The sequence below is a fragment of the Bufo bufo genome, chromosome 5 (assembly GCF_905171765.1).
Source record: "Bufo bufo chromosome 5, aBufBuf1.1, whole genome shotgun sequence".
Taxonomy (NCBI): Eukaryota; Metazoa; Chordata; class Amphibia; order Anura; family Bufonidae; genus Bufo; species Bufo bufo.
Window position 1 is genome coordinate 497,412,594 of NC_053393.1, and position 16,564 is coordinate 497,429,157.

The following is a 16,564-nucleotide window of genomic DNA, read 5'->3' on the forward strand; positions in this document are numbered from 1 at the left end:
GATGTTATGCTGCCACTGGTTAGAGATGTTGTCTATCATCCTCGGTCGTTGTCTGACCATTCTCTGGTGCAGATTGACTTGTGCCTGGGGGTGCTCAGACAGGGACCTAGGCTGTGGAAATGTAACTCACATTGGCTGAATGTGTTGGGCGACCTGTCTGGGATCTCTCTGGAGATTAAGGAATTTTTTGCTATCAATACAGGGACGGCCTCGGTACCGGGTGTTTGGGACGCCATGAAAGCATTCCTGAGGGGAGTCTTGATGAAAGAAATTAGCAAGCACAAATCTAGGTCCAGGGAGGCGGATGTTAAGGCGCATGTCCTAGTGGCGGAGGTTGAGAGAGTGTTTGGTAGATCCCCCACCCTGATTAATAGCGAGGCGCTGGCGGTAGCTCAGGAGCAGCTGAGGTGTCATTTAGTGCAGGCTGCAGAAAGAAAGAGAAGTTTTTATCGTCAGAGATCCTTTGAAGAGGGTGAGAAGGTGGGCCACCTGTTGTCGGTGGTTTCTCAGGCCCAGAGAGGCTCCTCCTGCATTCAGGAACTGAAAGATGACATGGGGAATAGTAGTCAGGACACAAAAGGAATATTAGATATTCTAAAAAGTTTTTATGTATCTCTATATGCTTCCACCGGCTCTAGCTCTGAGGAGGCTCTGAATGATTTCCTAGTGGAGGCACAGTTATCGGTGCTGTCAGAGGAGGATAGAGAAAGGCTGGAGGAGCCGATTTCACTTGAGGAACTGGAAGCTGCGCTTGGGGATATGGCGAACGGTAAGGCGCCTGGAGCCGATGGACTCCCAGTAGAGGTATATAAAAAGCTGCAGGGGATATTACTTCCTGAATTACTTAAGGTGCTTGAGCACTCGTTGGAGGCAGGTTCGCTACCACATTCGATGCAGGAAGCTATAATTGTGGTTATACCTAAACCTGGGAAGGATCCTAAAATTCCGGATTCCTACAGACCAATTTCGCTTCTCACGGCTGATGTTAAGCTCCTGGCGAAGGTGTTGGCGAACAGGCTGTCCAAGGTGATCCTGACTATTGTGCACCCGGACCAGACGGGATTTATGCCTGGGAAATCGACGGCTATTAATCTCCGTAGGCTATATGCTAGTTTGAGTATTCCGGCGGATAATTGTGGAGATAGGGCCTTGCTCGCTCTCGACGCCGCCAAGGCGTTTGATAGTGTGGAGTGGAGCTACTTGTGGGGGGTCCTGAGAATCATGGGCTTTGGAGCGCGGTTCATTCAGTGGGTAAAGGTCCTGTACTCTAATCCCAAGGCGAGAATCAGAGCTAATGGAGGGTTGTCAGACTGTTTCGCCCTGGCCAGGGGCACCAGACAGGGATGCCCATTGTCGCCCTTATTGTTTGCTCTCGCAATAGAACCGCTCGCGGCCTACATTCGTTTATCAACAAATATAGAGGGGTTTAGATACGGTGGGCTGCACAACAAAGTGGCTATGTACGCTGATGACACTTTGCTTTTTATGGGCGATACTGGTGCGGCCATGGCACTGATTAACAGATTTAGTGGATTCTCTGGGCTTCGGATAAATTGGCAAAAATCCTCTTTGATGCCAATTGATGGGCAGGCCCTGTCAGGCAGACAAGTAGATAGTCTGGTTCCCTGGGTGGATAAATTTAAATACTTGGGACTGTATATAACACCTAGACTGTCTGAATTCGAGGACCTTAATCTGTCTCCGTTGCTTGCTACTTTCAGGCTAAAGGTGAGGTCATGGTGTAGGCTCTTTCTTTCGGTGGTAGGTAGAGTGAACCTTTTAAAAATGGTTATGATGCCCCAGTTGCTCTATGTATTGAACAATGCTCCCGTATGGATCCCCCTGGATAGATTTAAGAAAATTCACTCTATATTTAGGGATCTTATTTGGAAATATGGTCAGGCTAGGATTAAATTGGAAACATTGCAGTACTCCAAGTCTGAAGGTGGCCTGGCTGTTCCTAATGCATGGATTTACTTTTTGGCTTCCCAATGTCAGCATTTCAAGGGATGGATTAGCTTCCAAGTGCCGAATATGACAGGGCAGATATTGCAGCATTGGTTGGGCAGTCGGGACCTCATGGGTATTCTGGAAGGGTCAGGTATGCATGCTGGGAGGGAAAAACTCCCTCTTATCGAACTCATGAAAAAGATTTGGGCAAGGGTGAAGCAACTGAGAGGTGTAGGTGGAATCAGTGAGCTTTCCCCTATTAGAAATAATCACCTATTGCCTGAATTTTTTACCATGTCTGGACTTCGGAGTTGGGAAACTCACGGAGTGATGAGAATTGGCCAATTAATTGAGGGCAAGGTATGTAAGTCATTTCAGAACCTGCAGCAGGAATTTAATATCCCTAGGGGATGGTTCTATAAATATCTTCAGGTGAGGCATGCCCTTGAGGTCACGCTGCGGAAAGGATGTGTGATAGCCCAAATGGAGGTGGTTCATAAGCTTGTCCTTCCGACAGAGTGGGGGGGGAGGGGGGGGAAGAGGGCTGATATCACAGGTATATGCTCTTCTACTTGATAAATTCTTAGAGGGGTTTCCGCTCTCAAGAATGAAGAAATGGGAGGCTGACTTGGGGGATATGTCTAAGGATAAGTGGGATGATATACTGGAAGGAGTCCCCAGGGTGTCGTTGAGTGAACAGGGCAAATTGTCCCAACTATTTATCATACATAGAGTATACAAAACACCGGTGTTCCTAAAAAAGGTTGGAGTAAGAATTGATGACAAGTGTCCGAAGTGTATGGAAGATGGTGCGGATTTGTTACATATGCTGTGGTCTTGTCCAGTAATTGGGAATTATTGGGAAGATGTAAGGAATATGATTAATAGTAAAATGACGTTGAAAATTCAAAATGACCCCAAGGTGTGTGTATTGGGGTATGTGGCTGAGATTGGAGGGACTGAATCTGTCAAGGTTGCAGTGGGAAGGTTGCTGTATGTGGCCAGGAAGCTGGTGGCTATTGAGGTGGATCCAGGGAAGTCCGCCCACACTGGGTGAGTTTGAACGGAGGGTGCATGACATGCTGATATTGGAAAAAGGGGTGTATGTGAAGGGAGGGTGTCCTCAGAAGTTTAATAAATTGTGGAGTGATTGGTTATCTCATACTCATGTGGTTATATAGGCTCGGGTTGGTTCATGACTAGTTAACAGGGTGGGGAGGGTGTAGGGATGGGTGGGGGGGGGGACGGGGGGTTCTGAGAGGGTTAAGACATTTACAACTCTTTGTCTCAATATTTGTTTCTGCGTGTGTACACGCTACATACAGGTACATGATATATATGTGTGTTGGTGTTTTTATGATACTGCTGTACACTGATTCCACATGGTGGATAAAGTAAGAAAAGACAATGTATTGTTTCTGTAACCTCCTGTCTTTATTGGTTTAATAAAAACGATTTGATTTAAAAAAAAAGAGGGGAGGGACCACAGCTCCAAGGCGAAGCACCCGTAGGCATCAAAGAACCGCCACCTGCAAAAAAACTGGCGGCCCAAGGCAGCATCCGCCGATGCACGAGTATGTACCCTGTAGAACTTGGTAAAGGCATGCAAGAAAGACCAGTGGCCGCCGTGCACAAATGTTCGGCCGATGCACGATGACTCTTGCCCAAGAGACACCGACCGCTCTGGTGGAATGAGCGGCGACACTGAAAGACGGAACCTTGCCCCTAGTGCGGTAACCTCAGCAATAGCCAATTGATGAAGCGGGCAAAAACCAACTTAGAGGCCAGCAACCATATGCGCGGACCTTCCGTTACCACAAAAAGAGCCCGAGCGCCGAAAAGGAGTAGGTGATCTCCAAGTAAATCTTCAAGACCCGAACAACGTCCAAGCAGCACAGTGTCCGTTCCCAGGGGTGGGAAGGGGAGGAGAGGACGATGGCCTCGTCGAGATGAAAGGCAGATACCACCGTCAGAAGGAAGGAAGGGACGGGATGGAGAACAGCCTTGTCGTAGGGAAGGACAGAAAGGCTCGGAACAAGAAAAAAGGCCGCTAATTCAGACACCCGTCTGAGAGACATGATGGCCACAAGGAACAGGACCTACAGGACAGAGGCGTAGAGAGATCTTCTGTAACGGCTCGAAGGGGGAAGCTTGGAGTGCCGAGAGCACAGTATTTTGTTCCCAGGGCAGTACCGGGGGACGTTACAGAGGAACCAATGAGCCACCCCATGGAAGGGCCAGGGGACGCCGGAGGAGGATGGATAGCGCTGACACTTGACCCTTCAAGGAACAGAGTCCCAGTCCCAGGTCGGACTGGAGAAAGGACCGAACCGTGGGGAGAGAAAGGCGAAGTGGGGGAACAAAAAACAGCAGGTAGGGCAGAGACAACTAACCTCGAGACGGATGAGGTACAATTGAGGGCACCATCACTACCTCAGACCCGAGCACACGGATTACCAGTACAGGGAGTGAGAGGCTACGGCCTACCAGGTAAGGGCCAATATGGCAAGGAATAGAAGGTAAGTGCCGGAAGAGCTACCGTTACCACTGTAGAGACCCAGATTCAAGCCTGGGGGTCATCTTTTTTTTAAATCAGATATTTTTATTTGGTTTTCACAAACATATAAAGAACAACAATACCCCGAAAAACCCTCCCACCTCCCTTCCACCCCTCCCCTCCCCAGAGTCTTGTGACCATTTGAGTCCAAAGTCCACGAATTATGCAAGAAGTCCAACATTAGGTCCTCATACGTATACCATACATATATCTTTCCCCATATTCCAGGTCATACATCACATGCCTTCCTCATATTCATGTATATCTCTACAGAATTTATCATCCAAACACATTCTACTTATATCATCCTTACTGTTAATATCTAAGGAATATCTAGACAATAGCCAACCTATGGGCCAAATATCACACTGTAATGCTGCATCCAGGAAAACCATAACGTCTCAAACTTCTTAATGGACCCTCTCTTCTGATAGACGTACTTCTCCATCCGAACCAAATTATGTACCCTAGCCTCCAGTTCCCTCACAGTTGGTGGCAGTATATCTATCCAGTGAAAAGCTATGCTTTTTCTAGCTTGATATAGAACCCGTCCAATAGCCAGCTTCTTTTTTGCCATACCTGGTAATATCTCAAAGTACCCCAATACACATATCAAGGGTGTAACGTCAAGGTGTACCTCAAACACAGTGTTTATTGTTTCAATGACCCCTGTCCAATACCGCCTCAGTCTTGGACAATTCCACATAAGGTGGATTAAATCTGCATTGGATATGTCACATCTTGGGCAACGGTCATTGTCCCTATATCCCATCTTTTTCAAGACCACTGGCGTTCTATAAACCCTATGTAGTAAGTACAATTGGGAGATTCTTTGTGCTTCACTAACAGCTAGCAATGGGCAATCCTCTAACACTTTTTCCCACTGTTCCTCAGTGAGGTCCGATATGTCCGACTTCCATTTGGCAAATAATTGCAAAGGTGTATTTTTAATTTGCATATCAATAAATGCACTGTAGTGAAGTGAGATAACACCATTAGTGGTACCACTAGTCGCTGTGAGGTCTATAATACTGTGCCTTTGAGCAGGGGCAACCTTTTCAGACTTATCTTGCGTTTTAATGGCATGTCGGAGCTGTAGGTATAAATAAAAGAACTTCTTAGGGATATTAAATTCCTGTTGTAACTGTGTGAATTCTTTCAAAATACCTTCCGAATACAACTGGGTCATTCTATTCAGATTATATGGATTCCACCCCCGTAATTCCGCAAGTTTGTCTAGCTCTTTATACATATAGTTAGGCCAGATTGGGGTATATGCCATATACCCAGCGACCTTTGTAACCCCCCTGGCTTTCCACCACACTTTATGAATGGTGCTCAGTACTCCAAATCGTTCCCCTTTAATACGAAAGGTACCATCCTCTAGTGCAGACATCAGACATGTACGCCCTACAAGAAATCTCACCACCTTCCCTACCGTATTTACTTTCTCTATATCTCCCCATCCCCTAACATGTTGTAACTGACTCGCCAAATAATATAACCACGGGTCAGGTATGGCTAGGCCCCCGTTTGTCTTTGGTCGCCGTAAAGTGTCTAGTTTAATACGGGGAATCCCTTTTTTCCAAATTAATTCCCTAAACAGGGCATTTACTTTATTTAAAAAAACGAATCGGAACCCAGCAGGGAGCATTATGTAGGAGGTACAACAACTGGGGCATCAAGATCATTTTTATAAGGTTGGTTCTTCCTACCATGGAAAGTGGCAGCTTGATCCACGTGTTCACTTTATCTTTAAATCTGTTTAGTAACGGCGTCAGGTTTAGGCTTTCGTAGTTCCTAGTATCAGGGGTTATTTGGATACCTAAATACTTAAAAGAAGTTACGATCGTTAAGCCCATGGTATCCTCCGGGTTTGGGACATCTCCTTTAGTTAATGGCATTATCACAGACTTCATCCAATTAATACGAAGACCAGACAACGCTCCATAATCATTAATAACCTTCATGGCTTCCTTAAGGGAATTTCTCCAATCCTCCAAGAACAGTAATAGATCATCAGCATAAAGAGCGACTTTTTCAGTCAATTCCCCATACTGAAAGCCCCTTACCAAACTCTCCTGCCTTAAAGCCTCCGCCAAGGGTTCCACTGCCACCGCAAACAATAGCGGGGACAGGGGACACCCCTGTCTCGTTCCCCTATATAATTCAAAGGGATCTGACAAGGCCCCATTGATTCGTAGCACAGCCTTTGGGGTGGCATACAATAGTTGTACCCATTCAATGTATTGGCGCCCAAAGCCCATCCTCTCTAGTACTAGCCATAGGTATCGCCATTCCACACTGTCGAATGCCTTGGCCTCATCAAGAGATGCGACCGCCGCACACGAGGTGTGGACCTGGCTCGCCTGGATATTCATGAAAAGTCTTCTGACATTAACAGCAGTGGAGGCATTTGGCATGAAGCCCGCTTGATCTGAATGAATAAGCATTGTGATAACCTTATTTAATCTATTCGCCATCACTTTTGCCAACAGTTTCACGTCAGTCTGCAGGAGCGAGATAGGTCTGTAGGAGTCCGCTTCTTTATCATCTTTACCGGGTTTTGGAATGAGCACAATGACAGCCTCATTCATTGAGGCAGGTAGGCGCCCCATTTCCTTCGCCTCCTTACAGACCTCCAACAACTGCGGCAAAAGTATGTCCGAGAACCGTTTATATAGTTCAGGTGGTAACCCATCTCTCCCTGGCGCTTTATTATTAGACATGGACCCCAAAGCCTCCTCTAATTCCCTAACGGTTATTGGGGCATCTAACATATTTCTATGATCTCCCGACAAAGTACGCAAAGGCAACTGTTGTAGAAATTCACGAATTTCTGTATCCGAGGCAGTTATTTTAGATTCATATAATGAGGAATAAAAGGATTTCATAATATGAATTATCATATCAGGGCCGTCCCTTAGTATTCCCTCTGAATCCCTAAGTGTCGCTATATAGGATGTCTGCTGTTGGGCTTTAGAGATTAAGGCCAGCAATCTTCCCGCCTTTTCGCCCTCTTCATAGTAGGACTGCTTCTGAAAGAATCTCTTATTTTTTGCGTTTTGCATTAGTTTCTCATTCAGTTTTTCCTGAGCCTCTTTCCACTGCGCCTCAGTGTCCGCTGTTGGAGCAGCAACATGTGCTGCCTCCAAGAGCCCCACCGCGGTAGTCAGTTTTTGTACTGTTAGTTTAGTTTCGGTCTTTTTAGCATTAATATCCCCTATTAGTAGTCCTCTGAGATAAGCCTTCATGGCGTCCCATACTACTAATTTTGATGCCGATGGAAGATTAATGACAAAGTATTCCTTAAGTTTATCCCCTATTCCTCCCATATCTGGTAACACAGATAGCCAGTGCGGGTTCAGTTTCCATATCATATTTTCCCGTACCCTACTGGGCCGAAAGTCAGCGACCGCCAGGACCGGAGAGTGGTCCGATAAGTTACGAGGTAGGTATTTGACCTCCCGTATGTAATGCCCCATGTTTTCATTTCCCAATATAAGGTCTATTCTTGATAGGGAATCATAGGTAGAGGAGACACATGAATATTGTTTTATCAAGGGATTCTTCAATCGCCAGAAATCTAACAAGAGGGATTCCTGTAGAAGCTTTCCAAACGGCGAGAGGCCACACCCAGAAGGATGTGATCCCCCTCCCATTTTATCTAACGCAGGATTGACAATATTATTAAAGTCTCCCATAACTATGACCGGGACATCCGGTACTTCCGCCAAATAGCACAAAATAGCCTTAAGCACTTGCGGTGAGTAAGGCGGAGGGATGTAGACTCCCACCACCACACACGAGACATTATACAGCGTGCAGTGCAAGCATATAAACCTACCTTCTTTGTCTATCTTGCTTGAAATGCATTTAAATGCTATGGATTTGTGTACTAGGATACTTACACCCCTCGCATATGTAGAGTATGTAGCGTGGTAACAATGTCCAGCCCAATGCGGACTGAGCAGTTTCGTTTGGTCCTCTAATAAGTGTGTTTCCTGGATGCAGCATATCACAGAGCCATGTTGCTTAACATTATCTAAAATAGCCCTTCGTTTAATACTCTCCTTCACTCCTCTAGTATTCCAGCTAAGAAAACGGACTATTCCTGCCATAATACTATTATAATCATCAGATCAGTATAACGGATGCAGCCTGAGGAATCTATTATAAAAGGACCCAATAAATTTTCCTCCTCATATTTTAGGACTCTATCTGCAATACTTTGAAAAAACATGGTCATCCCTTCCAGACTCTAACTATCAGCAATAGTATCTCCCCCCTTCCCTTCCCTTCCTAAACAAAGAATTAAACTATATCCTTCCCTATAAATCGGAAAGAGCACTTAGCCACCACAACGGAGCCCCACTAAAAACACCTGTATTACCAGGCACGTGGGATACAGAAAGCACCCGTCGTCGTAGCCTCCAACCTCTAGTAGGCTTACACCCCCAGTAATAGGTTAGAGTTGGCAACACCTATCTCTATAGGAAAACAAAAAACAAAACAAAAAAAAAACAAAAAAAAAACAAAAAACAGCAGCATCAATTAAATAGAAAACTCCCTCCCCCCTCCTTTCTTTAAAGTACACGTTAAACTTAGCAAATGTATGACATATACTTTTATCCTCCGCACCTCACACAACAGTAGGTATTAAACCCCATATAATATATTTTCTTCCTCATTACCCAATTTCTAGACAAGGGGCATTGCATTTTACACATTTGACCCCCTAGCTATAATGACAGTTTTACCATCCACACTGTCACCCATACCATCTATCACATCACACATTCTTATCAATGACTATGTCATTTATCACCGCCTCTTCTGATCCTCAATTCCCTTCTGCCGCAAGTTGCCCCTCATGCCGGTCCAGCCACTTCCTCGCCTCTTCCGGATTGTCGTGGAAAATTGTAGACCCCAGTGCCACAATTCGCAGTTTGGCCGGGTACATCATGGAGTACGCAATCTTCAAGGATCGCAGTCGCTTCTTGATCTCCAGGAACTTTGCTCTCCGTCTTTGCACCTCTTGGGAAAAGTCCGGATATAAGGACACCTTGTTTCCGTCGATCATAAGGTTTTCCATCTCTCTGGCCTTCCTCAGGATAATGTCCCGGTCCCTGTAATGTAACAACTTCACCAGCATGGGTCTCGGGGGCGCCCCCGGTGGCAGTGGTCTGGTGGGAACTCTATGGGCTCTTTCTATAGCAAAAAATTTTGTCAGCACCTCCTCACCAAACTGGTTCTTGAACCATGTTTCAAAAAAATCTGCCGGATGATTCCCCTCAGCTTTCTCAGGGACGCCAACCAATCTAACGTTATTCCGGCGAGCCCGGTTTTCCAGGTCATCTTGTTTGGCAGCAATTATATCCACTCTTCTAGCGTGCTCTCTCAGATCCCTTCTCAAGGGGGGCAAAATGTCCTCCACTGCGCCCATTCTATCTTCCAGGGCCGTGGTGCGCTCTGCCAGCTTTCTCATGTCATAGCGGACTATGGTAACGTCCTCTTTTATGGCTCCCACCTTTTCAGTAAGAGTAGCCAGCGACTTGCTGCAGCTAGTTATGGCCGCCATCACATCTTTCAGAGTGGGTTCATCCACTTCAGATTCTGTAGCCCCCATAGTACTTGCTTCTTTGTCAGGGCATAGGGGAGAGAACCTGTTATTCCGGCCCATGCAGTCTGCAGATGACTCCTCTAGTTCAGGATCGGAGTCCATTTGCGCATCCCCCCTTCCAGCAGCTTGCCTCCTTTGGGGCCCTTTGCTCACCGCTCCTGCCGAGGACCTAGCAAATCTTTCCAGCCTGGCCGCAGCGTCTCGCTGTGTCTCCGTCACCCGGCCCTGTCGGCCTGGAGTTGCCGCGCCGGCGCCATCTTGTGCCTCTCTCACCTCCACTTTTCCGTCCTTTTTAAGTTTCATTGCGCCCGAACCTCAGCCGCTGTCACGATTCTGAGGTCAGCACAGTGCTCAGGAGCCGATCCGGAGCCTTCCCACACTGTTTTTAAAGCTTTTTTTTGGGTTTTCAGGATGTTTTTACACTCGGTGCAGAGGAGCTCGGCCGATGTGCTGCCGCTCACATGCTCCGCTTGGCTCCGCCTTCCTGGGGGTCATCTTACCGAGAAGGTAAGTTTACAGCAGAACCCCTGCCTAGAACGGAAAAACGCAATCTGCCACAAGCGTGAGGACAGAACGCGGTAAGTACGGTAAGTGGGCACACGGCCAGTACAGCTAGTGTGAACGAGGGAGACGGTCTGAGGTCACAACAGGAACTCCGGAACCATCCAAGACAACAACCATACTCTCCCGAGGAGAGAGCTGTGAAGGAACAGCCTCTGAAGCCTGACCAGGGCAGAAGCCACATCGGAGGGATATGCCCTGAGCAGGAGCGCCGGCATAACGCTGGCATAACTCCTCCAACCGAAAGGAGGAGTGGGTAACAGGGTAGTCAGAGTAGGACAGCTCAAAGGCAGAACACCCGATACTCTGTGTGTCGCCCGGCTCACCGCCTCGCAGAAGGCGAACACCGTGAATAACCCAAGGTGGAGGTCCCCCGACATAACCGAAGCACCCAAGAGAAGTTGGGTGACCCTCCAAAGGAGAGCGGCCCGAACCTGGCAGCAGAGCGGCACTAAAGTGCAGAGGGCGCCCTTAGGAAGGACTCATACCACACCACATCCGAAGAGGAGGGAATGGTAGTAGGTGAGGGAACCGTAGTCCCGCCAGAGCAAACGTAGAATTCGAAGGGCGCTGCAGACAGCCCTCTCGTCCATGAGACCGCTTGCGCAGGGAAGCAAAGCAGCAGGAGGACAAAACGGGTACACATCCAGGAGCCATGAACACTCCACAGGTGGAAGGGCCAACGAGCATGGTGGATACTGCCACAAGCGGAACCGCAAAATACTGTCCAAACCCGAGAATGAGCACCGCCTAGCTCGGTGCAGGCAAAGAGCAAGTAGACCACGTCCGGACCAGGTGGAAGCAGAATGATCTCTTTGGAGAAGAGTGTAAGGCGTGTGGTTAGTATCGTATCCCAAGAGAAACATGTATGTCGCGGGAGGAAGGGGGACATACGTACGGTCAGCACCGTAAGCAGTGAGAATGCCAACCCACTTACGGGAGGAGAAGGCATATACTGCCCATACAATGCACAGAGCGTGCATGAATGTTCACCCACTGTAAATATTCACTCTGGGAAGGGGGGCCATCGACAGAGCTCCACAGTATCTACAGAAGTGCAATATGCCGCCTGGAAGGGAGTCATGCACAAGACTAGTACAGTATGCGACGGAACGCAAGCAGTCCACCAGAAAAAGGGGGATATGCACCTGGCAAACACTGCATTCGGCAAGAGTGTAAAGGCCCGCCTAAGAAGGGGGTGATGCCCAAGACCAGTACCGACTTCAGAGAAGTAGGGCATACCATATACCGCCCAGAAGGGGGTCATGCACATGGCCGCACTGTATCCAGTAGGAACCCAGGAAGTCCGCCTAGGGAAGGGGGACATGCACATGGATACCATTGCATTAAGTGCAATAATCCACCTAACACCGTATCCCGTGAGAGTGCAACTACCCCGCCAATGAAGGGGGACATGCACGAGGCCAGCACAGCACGTACAAGGACAGCCTTGAGTCCCTTGAGCGTGCAAAATTCTGCCTATGGAATGAGGGGCGGTCATGCACATGGCCAGCACCGCATCCAGTGCAGGTGCAAGCATTCCACCCAGGGAAGGGGGTCATGCACATGGCCAGCAACGTATCCGGTGAGAGTGCAGTATTCCGCCTAAGGAAGGGGGTCACGCACGTGGTCAGCACCACATCTGGTGAAAGTGCAAGCACCCCGTCGATGGAAGGGGGTCGTGCACATGGCCAGCAACGTACCGGCGAGAGAACAACCACAGGCAGTGAGAGCGCATTATGCCGCCTAAGGAAAGGAGGCATGCACACGGCCGACATCGAATCCAATGAGAGTGCATAATTCCGCCTATGGAAGAAGGTTGTGCACATGGCCAGCACCTCCAGTGAGAGTGCAGTATTCCGCCTATGGAAGGGGGGCATGCACATGGCCGGCACCGGATCCAGTGAGAGTGCAGTATTCCGCCTATGGAAGAGGGGCATGCACATGGCCAGTACCGTAACCCCTAGGCTGCGAAGCCGGGGCCTAAATTTGTGGCGCCCGGCCGACCGGGAAGTACCGACGGTCAGCCGGGGCCAGGAGGGACCCGGAGCGGCGCGAAGGCGTCCGCATGTACATGCTGGCCGCGGGAGCTCACCCCGCGGCCGGAAGAGTCAGGTGACCGGGAGCTCGTGAATCCCCAAGCAGGGGCGGGCAGAGGAGGGTCTGGGGCAGCTTGGCACGGGCCTCTCGGCCCTGCCGCAGGGAAAGGAGGCAAATCGGCTATACCATGGCTGCCGCGGGAGAACGGTTAGGTGACCGCCAATGTCCCAATGGAGGTAGAAGGCAGGAGGGAAGGAGGGGGGCTGGGAGCATGGATTTCAGCCCTTGTGACACCCCAGGAGTCAGCCTGCCCGAGAAAGCCCCCTGTTATCAGCCATTTCAGGGAAGAGTACCGAGGCCGGGGCCAGGGATGATTGTAGGACAGGAGACACCCAGGAGCCAGCCTGCCTGAGTATGGGGGATCAGTCACGCAGGAGACCGGGGTGGTGGTGGTGGGAGGGACGGGGACGTAGGGCTGGAGAAGCCACTCTCTCACCATCAGCAGTCTTCACCCTCAGTCCGTTCCAGCAGGGTCGCCCTTCAGCTACTGGCACCGTAGTGGCAGGATGCTGGAAGAGGGACTTGGCGTGCGGGCGACCCTTGCGCTGGCGGGATGCAGGGGAGCTAGGCTGCCCTGGTCCACCTTGCCTTCGGTGGGGGAGGCAGCAGTGCGGGTGACCGGCACTGGCGCAGCTCTACCCCGGGAGAAACAGAGAGGTCTATTGCGTCTCTGTTGCCCCTCATGGTCTGGAAGAAAAAGAAAAATGTAAAAATCAAAATTTAAACAACAAGGAGAAAACAGCCCTGCAGAGCAGGGAGTGTCTTGCCTCCTTGGACACTAAGCAAAAACTGTCTCTCTCTCTCTCCAGGCTGAGGGTATAGCTGCTGGAGGAGGGGCTTAACAGTTTTCACTTAGTGTCACGCCTCCTAGGGAGCCGAGCTATACCCATGGTCTCCTGTGTCCCCCAAGGAAAATGGGCGAGAAAAGCTTTTTCCTATAGTGTGCAAGCACGACCACCACTGCTGCATTGCAGCATGGTCATAACCATGGAAATGTGAAGTGTATAATGTGATGAAAAAATTTATCAAACCAGCAAAGGCGGCAATATGGACAATCACAATACATTAGTAAGTGCCTTGTATTAAAGGGAGTCTGTCACCACAAGTTGCCCTTATAGACATAGCACTGTAGCATAACCATAGATCAGTCAAATAGTACCTTTGTCTTTTTGTTTGGATGTTCACCAGGGGCAAAAACTGAGTTGTATTCATATGTAAATGAGGGCTCCCAAGTGCCCGGGCCGCTCTTCCTTCTTCTCACATAACCCCTCCCCAGCCTGTTGCTTGGCCCGCCCTCTAAGCCTCTTACGTCATCCAGTGTACTGGCCGAGATCCCGCCGGCACATGCGCACTGTGATGACCATTGTGGGCAGCAGCATCATTCCATGCAGTGCGCATGCGCGGGCGGGATAGAGGCTTACAGGGCGGGCCAAGCAACAGGCTGGGAAGGGGTTATGTGAGAAGAAGGAAGAGCCGCCTGGGCACTTGGGAGCCCTCATTTACATATAAATAAAACTCTGTTTTTGCCCCTGGTAAACATCCAAACAAAAAGGTACCATTTGACTGATCTATGGTTATGCTACAGTGCTATGTAAGTGGTCTATAAGGGCAAATTGTGATGACAGACTCCCTTTAACTTTCTCTACATCATAAATGATATTTACTAAAGTTAGACAACCCCTTTAATAGAGCATATGGACCAGAGTTGTCTGATGTGTCAGCAGTTCTTATTGGTATGGGTCCGTTCTCATATCCCTACTGCTCTATATGCAACGTGATCATAAATGAACCCTTTCACTGCCAAAAATGTATGTAATAAATCATAACGTTAAAACGCTTGCCATGACTAGAGCATACGGGCTACAGCTTATATCTTGGGTATCACAATGCTCTTACGTGGCATAGAGTTAAAGCTGTTAGGCACCGGCGGTGGATGCACCTAAGTTATGTAAAGGCCAGCGCCTCTACATAACTTAGGCGCATCAAGCGCCAGTGTAGGGGTATTAAGGCAGACGTCTAAAATGCTGGTCTTAATAAATGACCAAGAATTTTTATGCAAAACTGACTTTTGATGCAAAACTGAATAAAGGGGTACATGAGTGTAAAGTGCTGCGTGGCATTGTCACAATGTGTACAGTGTCTTAAGAAAAGATATGGGTATGGAGGTAAAATATGAATTTTTTTATTTTTTATAAAAAGGGTTGACTCACTTCAGCAAATGGCATTTATCATGTAGTCAGAGTAAATACAAGGCACTTTCTAATGTATTGTGATTGCTCATATCACCTCATTTGCTGGTTGGATTCATTTTGCCATTACAATATACACTTCTTATTTCCAGGGGTTGTGGTCACCGCTGCAGCATATATGTGCCAAAATCTAGAAGGGCAGTAGTAAAATATAACTTTTAATAATAAATCTAAAAAGTCAAAATAGCCCAAATTGTAACCATGAAGCCACACTGATTAGGCAATAACCATCACAAATTCCATGTCGGACACATGTATATGGATAGGTATACTGTAATATATACACCGCTTACCCAGATAGATGTGTAGGTAAAGGTGGACAGAGCCAGCATACCCACCAAATAAATCACGTCCGCATACACAGATGACTTCGGCTCCAGTTGTTTTCAACCCTCAAACACGTCGCCCCTTAATCATCTTTGTGATACTGTATGGTGTATCAGAGGACAGTGAAGAGATAGACCCCTATCCGTACTGATTAAAGGGTTCTAAAGAAACCTACTTACAGGTGCTCAGATAAAAAGAAAAATGTTGTCCCTACGAGTTTCATTTATTTATATAGCCCAAAACTCATCAGGGGACATAGGGCTAATGCAACGTCTATATGGGATAGTCCAATCCTAGAATAGTCGTCCTGAGGGGGTGTAAGGTCGCACCTTCAGTGATGTTCACCCATAAGAGAAGTGGGTGTTATAGCATAGGGTGAAAAGCCACTGTAGATGTGTGGCGTCCCCTATCCGATGGCTATGACGTTGTGGTCTCTTATGGGTGAACATCACTGGAGGTGCGACCTTACACCCCCTCAGGACGACTATTCTAGGATTGGACTATCCCATATAGACGTTGCATTAGCCCTATGTCCCCTGATTAGTTTTGGGCTATATAAATAAATGAAACGCGTAGGATCAACATTTTTCTTTTTATCTGAGCACCTGTAAGTAGGTTTCTTTTGAACCCTTTAATCAGTACGGATAGGGGTCTATCTCTTCACTGTCCTCTGATACACCATACAGTATCACAAAGATGATTAAGGGACGACGTGTTTGAGGATTGAAAACAACTGGAGCCGAAGTCATGTGTGTGTGAGGACGTGATTTATTTGGTGTGTATGCTGGCTCTGTCCACCTTTACCTACACATCTATCTGGGTAAGCGGTGTATATATTACAGTATACCTATCCATATACGTGTCCGACATAGAATTTGTGATGGTTATTGCCTAATCAGTGTGGCTTCATGGTTACAATTTGGGCTATTTTGACTTTTTAGATTTATTATTAAAAGTTATATTTTACTACTGCCCTTTTAGATTTTGTTTTTTGTATCTGGTGGTAGCCTTGTAGGACTATATTTCTGACCTATGAGCAGTAACAGCTCCTGTGGTGGCTGTATCGATTCTTTTTTTAGCATATATGTGCCTATGTGTGCTCCCTCCGTCCTGGCCACCAGAGAGGTCGCCGCTTTTTCCTTTAGCGTGAAAGCACGACCACCACTAATTGATTACAGTGTGGTCGTAACCCCTGGA

General features: G+C 47.9%; 1 protein-coding gene across 2 annotated transcripts in view; it reads right to left on the reverse strand.

Annotated features, from left to right (window-relative positions):
• The window catches only part of CUL2 (cullin 2), a 156,749-nt gene that overhangs the window by 86,129 nt on the left and 54,056 nt on the right, over positions 1–16,564 (reverse strand). The gene's annotated exons all lie outside the window — the stretch shown is intronic.